This window comes from Sardina pilchardus, chromosome 6 (genome assembly GCF_963854185.1).
Source record: "Sardina pilchardus chromosome 6, fSarPil1.1, whole genome shotgun sequence".
In the NCBI taxonomy this organism is placed as follows: Eukaryota; Metazoa; Chordata; class Actinopteri; order Clupeiformes; family Clupeidae; genus Sardina; species Sardina pilchardus.
Window position 1 is genome coordinate 30,644,881 of NC_084999.1, and position 11,909 is coordinate 30,656,789.

Below are 11,909 nucleotides of genomic sequence, written 5' to 3' on the forward strand. Positions count from 1 at the left end.
TATGAGTAACTGTATGATGTTGAAACAGACATATAGATCATTTTTGTTGATGACTGTATAGTAGACTGCTTTGTAAAAGATCTTCTGCCTGGCAGTTAAGTTAGCTCCATCATTTCCCAGGACCTGAAGTGGGAGTCCAACATCAACGCCGTCCTTAAAAAGGCTCAGCAGAGGATGTACAGTACTTTCTACGGCAGCTGCGGAAGCATGACCTGCCACAAGAGCTGCTGGCCATCTTCTACAAAGCTGTCATTGAATCCATACTCTGCACATCCATCACCGTTTGGTTTGGGGCCGCCACAAAACAGGACAAACGCAGATTACAGCGCATAATTAAGAGGGCCGAAAAAATCACTGGTGCCCCCCTGCCCTCCCTCCAGGACTTGTACACTGGTAGGACCAGGAAGCGGGCAGAGAACATCCTCAAAGACCCCACACACCCTGCATACTCCCTCTTTACCCTCCTCCCCTCTGGCAGGCACTACAGATCCCTGCGCATAAAAACAACCAGACACAAGAACATCTCCTTTCCCTCTGCCATCACTATACTGAACTGCAGTTAACTGGACATTGGTCATTCACCACTTATCCCTCACATTACACACATATTAACCCACATGCATCTTGTACTCATTACATGCATACATTTGCACTTTACTTCTGCACTTTATTTACACACCGCCTCATGTGTATTGTTCTGATACTATGCCTTTGGATATTGTGTGATGTCTATGTGCCTATGTGGTTGTTGTCTATTGTACCATCTGTGTCTATATTACTGTTGTTTGAATGTTGCTATGTCTATTTGCACTTCTACCTGTCTACTTGTTAAATGTACTGAGAGTTTTAACTACTGAAGTCAAATTCCTTGTATGTGTAAGTATGTGCCAATTAAAACTGATTCTGATTCTGATGTATTAGCCCATTCTTTTCCACATACCACACAAGTCTCTTTTTCTTTTGGAATTGATATTCCATGCCCTGCACCACACTGCTGGAATGCACACTGCTTCTGCCAGACAACCTTAAATAATCTCTACAGAAACCAAAGAACACCTGTGGTAGCCTAGAAATCTAGACGCCCCTAGCTGCATCAAATGTAATTTGGCTGGCGAGGCAGTCTAGCTACTCTCCATTGAGCTTAGGAGCTGAGAAACCGAGAAACGGACGGGCCCATCACAGATTGCATAGAGTCGGTGGGCAGGCTTAACATAATGGTGACAAAAGTTGCGACGGTAACGCATCCTGCTATTTGAAAACAAGAAGATTCGTTTAGCGTTATCCTATTGCGTGGAGAGGGAAGGTTAGGCATCCTGCTACTTGAAAACAAGACGATGATTCGTTTAGCGTTATCCTATTGCGAAGAAGGAATTTGAAAGACAACTGTTTATCCCACTCCTCCGATTGAGCCCTGCTTACGGTGAGTTCCCAGACCCTACATCTTGATGTGGGTCTGGCTGGTCAGGCTACACCTGTGGCATTCTTATACACAATATTGAATCCAATTAGGCTCTGAAGCTGATGAAGCCATGTCTTCCTCACCACAGCCTCTAATTCTTTCCACCTAGGTAGCGCAACACCCATCTACCTTTCCGTTTCCCCTACGGGTGGCATGTCAGGAGTCTTCCTCAAATGGTTTTCAACTTTCTCAGGTTCTCAGCTTGCCTCCCTTTTCCTGGTTGAACAACCCTTTCACAAGGATACTTCTCTTTTCAGCTCTTTTAAAGATTGCTAAACATCACTGTAACTCTTCCTGCAGGACATCTACACCTTATTTTTCCTAAATCAAGGCCTTTTTTTCACTGCCTCCTTCTTTTCACCGATTCCACTGTATTTGTCATACAGTCCCAAACATCCTTACATACTGTAGTACTCTACCTGCACATCTGACATTTCCTGTTATTCTATGTCAATGTCAATTGTACAAAATCATAGATTTATATTTCACAAACAGTGATATTGTATAATCATCAACTTACCTGAAGCACGTGGAACCAACAGAGGAGAGGCTTAGCATTTGGGAAGACACTTTTGATGGCATTTAACACTCTCAAGTCACGGTCCATCATCACTGACCTGTAACATTAAAAAAGAAAGAAAATTAAGAGAAGTCGTCGCATCACTCAAAAGCATATTATAAAGAATATATGGTTACATTCACATTTGCATTTAGAAAACAACTTACACTTGTCAACTATTCAAACATGTATGCAAACATTTGTCTGACCTTGGATAGAAGCTCGGGTTGGTTGACTGAAGCTTCTGTAGGCAGAGGCTAACAGTTGCAGTGGTCTCTTTGCTCAGAATGAAATAGGCGAATGGCACACCTCTTCCAGCTTTGTTTATTAACAACAGTGCATAGAATGCATACCCGTAGGCTGTTATGCCTTTACAGTGCCTATAGAAAGTTATCATACCCTTTTGAAATAGTTGCTTTTTTTGTCTTACAGCCTGAAATCAAAACCCATTTTTTAAAAAAATCTTTTCCAGTTTTATTTACAAATGTAGCTGTACAACATCAAAATAATGAAAAAAAAGTCAACAGTTCTGAAAATTAATAAAAAATTAAAAACTAGAATAACAGGGTTGGAAAAGTCATCATACCCCTGACTTAATACTTTGTAAAGCTTCCTTTTGCTTTCATTACAGCTATCAATCTGTTTGGATATGTCTCTATTATAGCTTTGCACACCTAGATAGGGGAATATTTGCCCAATTTTCCGTGCAGAAATGTTAAAATTTCGTCAAATTCTGTAGGGAATGGCGATGGACTGCTCTCTTCAAGTCAATCCACATATTTTCTATAGGATTTAAGTCAGGGCTCTGACTTTGCCACTCAAGGATATTCACCATCCTATCCTTAAGCCACTGCTTTGTTCTTTTGGCAGTATGTTTAGGATTGTTGTCGTTTTGGAAGGCGAATGACCTCCCCATCCTCAGCTGTTTAGGAGAGGGACGCAGGTTTTCCTCAAGAATTTTGGTGTACTTGGCAGCATCCATTTTCCCTTCTATCCTGACCAATTGCCCAGTCCCCGCTGAAGAGAAACATCCCCAAAACATAATGTTGCCCCCACCATGCTTCAAAGTAGGTATGGTGTGTTTTGGGTGTGTTTGGGTGTGTATACTGTGTTTGGTTAGCGCCTGGAGCTCAGTCCAAAAACTTCAATCTTAGTCTCCAAAAAGTTCGATCTTAGTCTCATCTGACCATATAAGGTTTTTCCACATGGTAGCAGAATATTCCAGATGTGTTTTTGCACTGAACTCCAAGCGCAATGTTTGGCGAAAACCAACACAGTACACCACCCAAAACACACCATACCTAGTGTGAAGCATGGTGGGGGCAACATTATGTTGTGGGGATGTTTCTTTTCAGCGGGAACTGGGCAATTGGTCAGGATAGAAGGGAAAATGGATGCTGCCAAGTACACCAAAATTCTTGAGGAAAACCTGCGTCCCTCTCCTAAACAGCTGAGGATGGGGAGGTCATTCGCCTTCCAACACGACAATAATCCTAAACATACTGCCAAAAGAACAAAGCAGTGGCTTAAGGATAGGATGGTGAATATCCTTGAGTGGCAAAGTCAGAGCCCTGACTTAAATCCTATAGAAAACATGTGGATTGACTTGAAGAGAGTAGTCCATCGCCATTCCCTACAGAATTTGACTAAATTTTAACATTTCTGTACGGAAAATTGGGCAAATATTCCCCTATCTAGGTGTGCAAAGCTATAATAGAGACATCCAAACAGATTGATGGCTGTAATGAAAGCAAAAGGAAGCTTTACAAAGTATTAAGTCAGGGGTATGATGACTTTTCCAACCCTGTTATTCTAGTTTTTAATTTTTTTATTAATTTTCAGAACTGTTGACTTTTTTTTCATTATTTTGATGTTGTACAGCTAAATTTGTTAATAAAACTGGAAAAGATTTTTTTTAAAATGGGTTTTGATTTCAGGCTGTAAGACAAAAAAAGTAACTATTTCAAAAGGGTATGATGACTTTCTATAGGCACTGTATAAGAAGCATCCATAAAAATCATTGGATGGGGGTTGTCCTCCAAAAGCTTCTTTTGGAAAGCTGTTTGAACAACTAAAACTAACGGTTGATCGTTTTGAAGTGGCTGGTAAAAGCAGATGCTCTCTTTGAGTTCTGTGGATACCAAATTGTCCACATTCACAGAATCACTACCCACACCTCTGAGATTTTTTTTTACAAGCCGAATGTCAGCAGGGGTCAAGAAATACCGGCGATTTTTTTTGTCCACATGTCCATTTTCTTGAGCCCAATCATGGCTTTTAATTAAGGTTTCAGAAATGGAGCAAACCTGTTCAAGCCATATTTTGACCAGGGAATGCAGCTGTGGGTGGATACGATTTGTCTCCTTACAGTCTTCATCATGACCAGTGTGCTGCAGCATCTTCTGAATTATGGCACCTGATACTCCAGCGTCAACGATGACTTTAAAAGAGATGTACGCCTTACAATAATTGGCCCGTGTTTTTGTAGCTTCCCCTTTGCTTTTTCCTGAAGACTGGTTCCCACGGTCACAGCCATAGTGAAAATAATTCTCCCGGGGGCAGACTGGGGGTCTGAAGTAACACAGCTCTTTCTCCTCAACTTCCTTGATATAAGTCATCATGAACTCCTTGGCATCCCCCCTAATCACCATGACATCTTGCTGGACCCTGGAGTCACGTGGCTTCTTCAACCGTTTTTTAACTCCATTTGCCCAGTTTGTCTCCATTCTGAAATAAAAAAAAACATGACCAGATAAGACTACACAGCTAAAATGAAAATCCAACATACAACTTCTGCCTTGAGACCAGAGCAGTCAGTTGACTCCCTTTTGTCCAACCACAGTTCCCCACGAGTAAAACCATACTACTTCTGCCCCAGGACCAGGAGAGATTCACCTGCCCTCAGACAAAATTGGAGTAAATGACCGTCTCTGCCCTGGGACCAGAGAAGACTACACAGCTAAAATGAAAATCCAACACACAACTTCTGCCCTGAGACCAGAGGAGTCAGTTGACTCACTTTTGTCCAACCACAGTTCCCCACGAGTAAAACTATACTACTTCTGCCCCAGGACCAGGAGAGATTCACCTGCCCTCAGACAAAATTGGAGTAAATGACCGTCTCTGCCCTGGGACCAGATGAGACTACACAGCTAAAATGAAAATCCAACATGACAACTTCTGCCCTGAGACCAGAGGAGTCAGTTGACTCCCTTTTGTCCAACCACATTGTCCAAAGAGCAGAAAAATACAACATCTGCCCTAGGACCAAGAGAGATTCACCTGCCCTCAGACAAAATTGTGGTAAACGATAGTCTCTGCCCTGGGACCAGAGAAGACTGCACAGCTACAATGAAAATCCAACGTAACAACTTCTGCCCTGAGACCAGAGGAGGCAGTTGACTCCCTTTTGTCCCCACGAGTAAAAACATAGCCTACTACTTCTGCCCCAGGAGCAGGAAAGATTCACCTGCCCTCAGACAAAATCAAGGGGAAAAGTGGTCTCTGCCTTGGGAGCAGACGAGATTCATCTACCATAATAACAGTATAAAACCACGGCCTCTCGGAGCTTATTGCTTAATTCGCGTTCGATGCCGTTGTAAATATCACAATAAACACACACCTTGACCGCATTTCGTTTAATGCCCTACCACAACTAGCTGCTAGCACAAAAGTGGCTGCCGGCTGCGTCTCGTTGTTGCATGGCAACCATTCAATATGGAGGGAATAGATTTCTTAGCGGGAGAATGATTATCTATGAATTACATCGTTACATTGTTCGTTGCTGTGCCCGTGTTTCATGAAATCTTGCTAGATTGACGTGGCAAACGTTTTAGAAAAGCCACGCTTCCATGGTTTAACTTAATTAGATCACTCAAATCGTGGGAAAGGATACATATCTGCCCTGGGACCAGATGAGACAGCCGCTATGATTAGCTTCACTCACTAGCTTATTTAACGCTTGTGTAGGCTACACATGTTTTTTTTTTTATTAGGCCTACCTAGCAGCTTGTTCTTCTACCTTTAGTGTGATAAGAATCACTGAAAACAGCCACTGCAACGTTTTGCTTCAGGAAATGGTTGGCAAGCTTAGCCCAACACTATAGCCTACTTTAAGTGAGGGCAGAAAACAATCACACATTGTTTTACATACAATTCTGCAGTTTGAAGAAAATTACTTACCTTTCTCTTACTGGAGCGGGCAATGATGAAAATGAAAATTCTGTTAGCGCAGCCAGGCAGTGCGGAGCAAGAAACCAAGAAACCAAGATTGCGTTTGAAAATCGTAGAATGGTCCCGCGCAGGCCTGAAATTCCCTGCCCAGGAGTCAGTTGACTCCTTTTGTCCAACCACAGTTCCCCACGAGTAAAACCATACTACTTCTGCCCCAGGACCAGGAGAGATTCACCTGCCCTCAGACAAAATTGGAGTAAATGACCGTCTCTGCCCTGGGACCAGAGAAGACTACACAGCTAAAATGAAAATCCAACATGACAACTTCTGCCCTGAGACCAGAGGAGTCAGTTGACTCACTTTTGTCCAACCACAGTTCCCCACGAGTAAAACCATACTACTTCTGCCCCAGGACCAGGAGAGATTCACCTGCCCTCAGACAAAATTGGAGTAAATGACCGTCTCTGCCCTGGGACCAGATGAGACTACACAGCTAAAATGAAAATCCAACATACAACTTCTGCCTTGAGACCAGAGCAGTCAGTTGACTCCCTTTTGTCCAACCACAGTTCCCCACGAGTAAAACCATACTACTTCTGCCCCAGGACCAGGAGAGATTCACCTGCCCTCAGACAAAATTGGAGTAAATGACCGTCTCTGCCCTGGGACCAGAGAAGACTACACAGCTAAAATGAAAATCCAACATGACAACTTCTGCCCTGAGACCAGAGGAGTCAGTTGACTCACTTTTGTCCAACCACAGTTCCCCACGAGTAAAACCATACTACTTCTGCCCCAGGACCAGGAGAGATTCACCTGCCCTCAGACAAAATTGGAGTAAATGACCGTCTCTGCCCTGGGACCAGATGAGACTACACAGCTAAAATGAAAATCCAACATACAACTTCTGCCTTGAGACCAGAGCAGTCAGTTGACTCCCTTTTGTCCAACCACAGTTCCCCACGAGTAAAACCATACTACTTCTGCCCCAGGACCAGGAGAGATTCACCTGCCCTCAGACAAAATTGGAGTAAATGACCGTTTATTTACATAACATTTTACGTGGAATTGTCCAATGTCACAGCAGCAATTTTATTACAGCACATTTGACAGTTATTCAACTGTTTACCAGACAAATGGCAGCTCTTGTGGCCACCATGGAGGTCTGTTCTGGGGGAGGTACCGGACAGATTTTACCATCTTCTTTACTGTCAAGGGGGAAAAGGGTATCCGCCGTTTATTCCGACATACCAGCACTCCGACATTGACGTCCAATTGTCGTAGTGGAGGATTGCTAACTCTGGCACATTTACATTTTGAGTGTAAACAAAGAATGTTAATTGATCTGCATTGTCCCTTTTAAATAAATAAATAAATAAATAAATAAATAGTCTCTTTATGGGAAAAAGTCCCACCACTCCGACATTTTTTTTTTTTTTCATGGTTGCAGTGGCGGTATTTAACTTTTTTTTCAAGCAACGTGCCATTCCGACATAAGGTCATTAATAGGCTATTAATGTCATAACTATATCCAATTGTGTAAAATGATAAAGATTCACATTTACAATGTAGGCTAATTGTGAAGAGACATGGCAAGTCTTATTAGTTTGTCACTTATATTATTTGTTTGTCACTTCGTCTGTTTTTATAACACAAAAGGATCGATGTGTTTGGTATCAATGGAAAGCTCTGTTTCTCCTCTTTCATTTGATATGCGTGTCATGTCTGTGCGATGCCTGGTCCCGGAGTAATTCAAGCGAGAGCAGTAGCTCTGAACGCAGAGCAATATAGACTGTGAATATGATATACTTTGATTTAAATTCATGATTTTATTTTATTTTCATACTTGATGGTGTATAGTCTCGTTGGAAAGCCCCGGTTCTGTTTTTTCATGCAATATAGGTCTCATCTCGCTGTGATTACTAATCGCGGAGCAATGTAACAGAGAAGAATGGGTGTGTTTTTGACGCACTTTGCGTCCGTCGGGCTCCGTTAAATTGACTTGGAAAAAAATAGGATTTGTAAACTGTCGGAATGGGGGTACTAAGATGTGTCGGATTGGCAGCATGTCGAAATAGAGGCATCCCACACAGCAGAGGATTCCAAAACGGACCCGCCCTCAAGCCGCCACATCCGCGTCACAGTCACCTCCGTTTTGGCTGCGCGCACGGGACACGACCCGCCTCCGCCAGCGCGCCTTCGTGCAGCGGGTCTGCGGCGGACTCCGTGCGGATACGCACATCGAACGCGCCCTTTCCACTCCTAACGGCTTCTTCGGTTTTCAAATTTCTCGTTGATGAAGTGGAAGACGAAAACAGCGGCGTCTGAAGGCTCACTGTAAGTATGCTCCTATATGCTTTATTTATGCAGCTACCTAGTCTATCCACTGAAAAAGTACTTCCATAACACAAGTTACCTACTTATCTAGCTTTATCTGCTAATATTATCCGAAGATTTGCTGGTCGGCAGATAGCAGCTATAGCTCATATTTACACACGTCTAGCTTGCGCAAGCTAATTTAGCCCACTTTAGACGGGGCTAAATCCTGTCCAACTTGAGCTTTGTTACCTTTTGAATTAAAGCTAAACTCAGAACTGAGTTTAAAATGAGTAAAGTTTAATTTGGTTTAACGCTAACTTTAAGTGTTTGCATGTGAACAACAAAAGTTGGCTTGCGTTAGGTAGCGTTAGCTTGTTGGCTTGCGTTAGCTTGTTAGCTAACGATAGCGTTAAAGTTACAGGGAGTCTAGATTCTGCTAGTTTTTTTGTGAACGTTATGAAAGCTTAGATGTTGGACTCGGGAGTCTTTATGAAAACGTAGGCCATTTCAGATGTGTTTAAACCTCATTTCTTTCTGGGAGAGAGGCTGATTTCACATTGTTCACCATTCCGGGATAACGTTAGCTGCTAATGGTTTTATATTATGAACGACGTTAGCAAGGTAGCAAATCAGCTGCCGTATGCTCAAACACATTCGTCGTAGCTCGACATTCTCTGCTGGCAGTAACAAAAAAGCTTTGGGACTCATGCTTATATTTTGTACACGTTAGAAACCAGCAAACAGGCCTACTTTTCAATCTAAAAAGTCCGGTTTCCAGACGTGTTTCCTGGTGACTTTTTAGATTGAATAGTAGAGATTACTCTAACTTTTAAGAAATATAAATGCACGAAGCTACAGTATTTGTTTTCATGTAGAAATACTATCGTCTACGAGTTCATTTAATGATATTGAACGTTCCAATAAAATGCATTTTTAATGGGGTGTAGTATTGGTTATGATAAATATTTGGCCATTTCTTTCTGATGATAAAAGTAATGCATATTTATGTATCTGTGTTACAGGTCATTCACAAGTGGCCACAGTCTGGTTTGGGGGTCTACGCTTTCTCGTCCTGTCCTGCCACCCAAGTAAAGTAAGCTTTACAGTTTTACATTTGATTTATTTGACTTTTGGTCTAAACATTAATAATAAAAAATAACCATATGTCTCTGTAACTGGTGTCACTAGTTCAGGATGAAGTGAAGGTAAATGTAACATGCTTAAATGCCTTTGTCTGCTGTAATAAAACCCACCCTCTACCTCAAAAGCTCTCTAATGAAATGTACATTTATGTATCTACGTTACAGGTCATTCACAAGTGGCTCCAGTCTGGTTTGGGGGTCTACGCTTTCTCGTCCTGTCCTGCCACCCAAGTAAAGTAAGCTTTACAGTTTTACATTTGATTTATTTGACTTTTGGTCTACACATTAATAATAAAAATAACCATATGCCTCTGTAACTGGTGTCACTAGTTCAGGATGAAGTGAAGGTAAATGTAACATGCTTAAATGCCTTTGTCTGCTGTAATAAAACCCACCCTCTACCTCAAAAGCTCTCTAATGAAATGTACATTTATGTATCTACGTTACAGGTCATTCACAAGTGGCTCCAGTCTGGTTTGGGGGTTTACGCTTTCTCATCCTGACCTGCCACCCAAGTAAAGTAAGCTATACAATTTTACATTTGATTTATTTGACTTTTGGTCTAAACATTAATAATAAAAATAACCATATGCCTCTGTACCTGGTGTTACTAGTTCAGGATGAAGTGAAGGTAAATGTAACATGCTTAAATGCCTTTGTCTGCTGTAATAAAACCCACCCTCTACCTCAAAAGCTCTCTAATAAAATGTACATTTATGTATCTACGTTACAGGTCATTCACAAGTGGCCCTAGTCTGGTTTGGGGGTCTATGCTTTCTCATCCTGTCCTGCCACCCAAGTAAAGTAAGCTATACAGTTTTACATTTGATTTATTTGACTTTTGGTCTAAACATTAATAATAAAAATAACTATATGCCTCTGTACCTGGTGTTACTAGTTCAGGATGAAGTGAAGGTAAATGTCAACATGCTTAAATGCCTTTGTCTGCTATAATAAAACCCACCCTCTACCTCAAAAGCTCTAATGAAATGTACATTTATGTATCTGCGTTACAGGTTATTCACAAGTGGCTCCAGTCTGGTTTGGGGGTCTACGCTTTCTCATCCTGTCCTGCCATTCAAGTAAAGTAAGCTATACAGTTTTACATTTGATTTATTTGACTTTTGGTCGTTATTAATAATAATAATAAAAAAAATAGCCAAATGCTTCTGTAACTGGTGTTACCAGTGCAGGATGAAGTGAAGGTAAATGTCAACATACATAAGTGCCTCTGTCTGCTGTACCCACCTTCTGAAAAGCTCTCTAATGAAATGTAATAGCTGTATAACTTCATAAGTCATGTTTGTTTTTAATTGAATCTCCTTAATACCCATCTCATATATTATATATTATATTGTGTAAGCATAGTTGGTGTTGGATGCTACATACTATTAACATTAACATGTCTGTCTATTTGATTACAGGTGCTGTGAGGAAAAACACAGAAACATGGTCAGCCAACGACGCGGTGGTCACTAAGCACGAAATCAGGTGGTTCAACGAGGAGACCTGTCCTGCCTCCATCCACACCAAACGGATTAATAGGAGAAATAAACATTAAACAATCTTTTTTATGGAACTAATTGTCGTTCACCAGTTATTCATTTTCTGATATTTTAGCTGTGCATATAGCGCAGCATTTCATTGAAGTTGTAGCCTACCGCTAATAGGTAAAATGTTTCATATCTGCACCGACCTAGGCCTATAAAGCACTAAATTAGTTTAGAGTAGTTAGAATTTAGAGTAGTATAGCCAAGGCTACTTAACAGAAACAGAATAGGCTATGACTTAAACTTTCCATTAATGTAAATGTCAATTTCATGTTTCCATTGAGCCAAGTGATTATTCTGTACAGTAAATTGATGTCTTGACTTAAGTTAGACCTATTGACCATTGTGTTAGTTTAAAGAATACAAGGCAATGCAGATTTAAACTAGGCCTATATTGGTGTAGAAGTCTAGGCTAGGAATAATGATAGTTTTAGATTAATTTAAGCTATTTTATTGGGATTTTGAAAATGATATGAACGGGTCCAAAACGGACCCGGGCCAGAGGTATTTTGAGTCCGTTGCGGATCCGCGGCGGATTTGCGGGTCCGAACAGGCTCCGGTCAGAGTGTTTTTTATGAGTCCGTGGCGGGTCCAGAACGGACCCAGTCCAGAGGTTTTCTATGAGTCCGTCGCGGATCCGTGGCGGATTTGCGGGTCCGGGATGGATGCGGAGCGGATGTAGCGCGGAGCCCAGCCGGGTCCGCGAT

The 11,909-nt window shown here is 41.7% G+C and overlaps 1 long non-coding RNA gene across 1 annotated transcript; it reads left to right on the plus strand.

The window, feature by feature from the left end:
- Positions 1 to 8,361: 8,361 nt before the first annotated feature.
- Positions 8,362 to 11,191, plus strand: LOC134083184 (uncharacterized). Its single transcript, XR_009939712.1, has 6 exons — positions 8,362 to 8,528; positions 9,533 to 9,603; positions 9,818 to 9,888; positions 10,386 to 10,456; positions 10,669 to 10,739; positions 11,077 to 11,191. It is a non-coding gene; the product is annotated as an uncharacterized LOC134083184 (long non-coding RNA).
- The last annotated feature ends 718 nt before the right edge of the window (positions 11,192 to 11,909 follow it).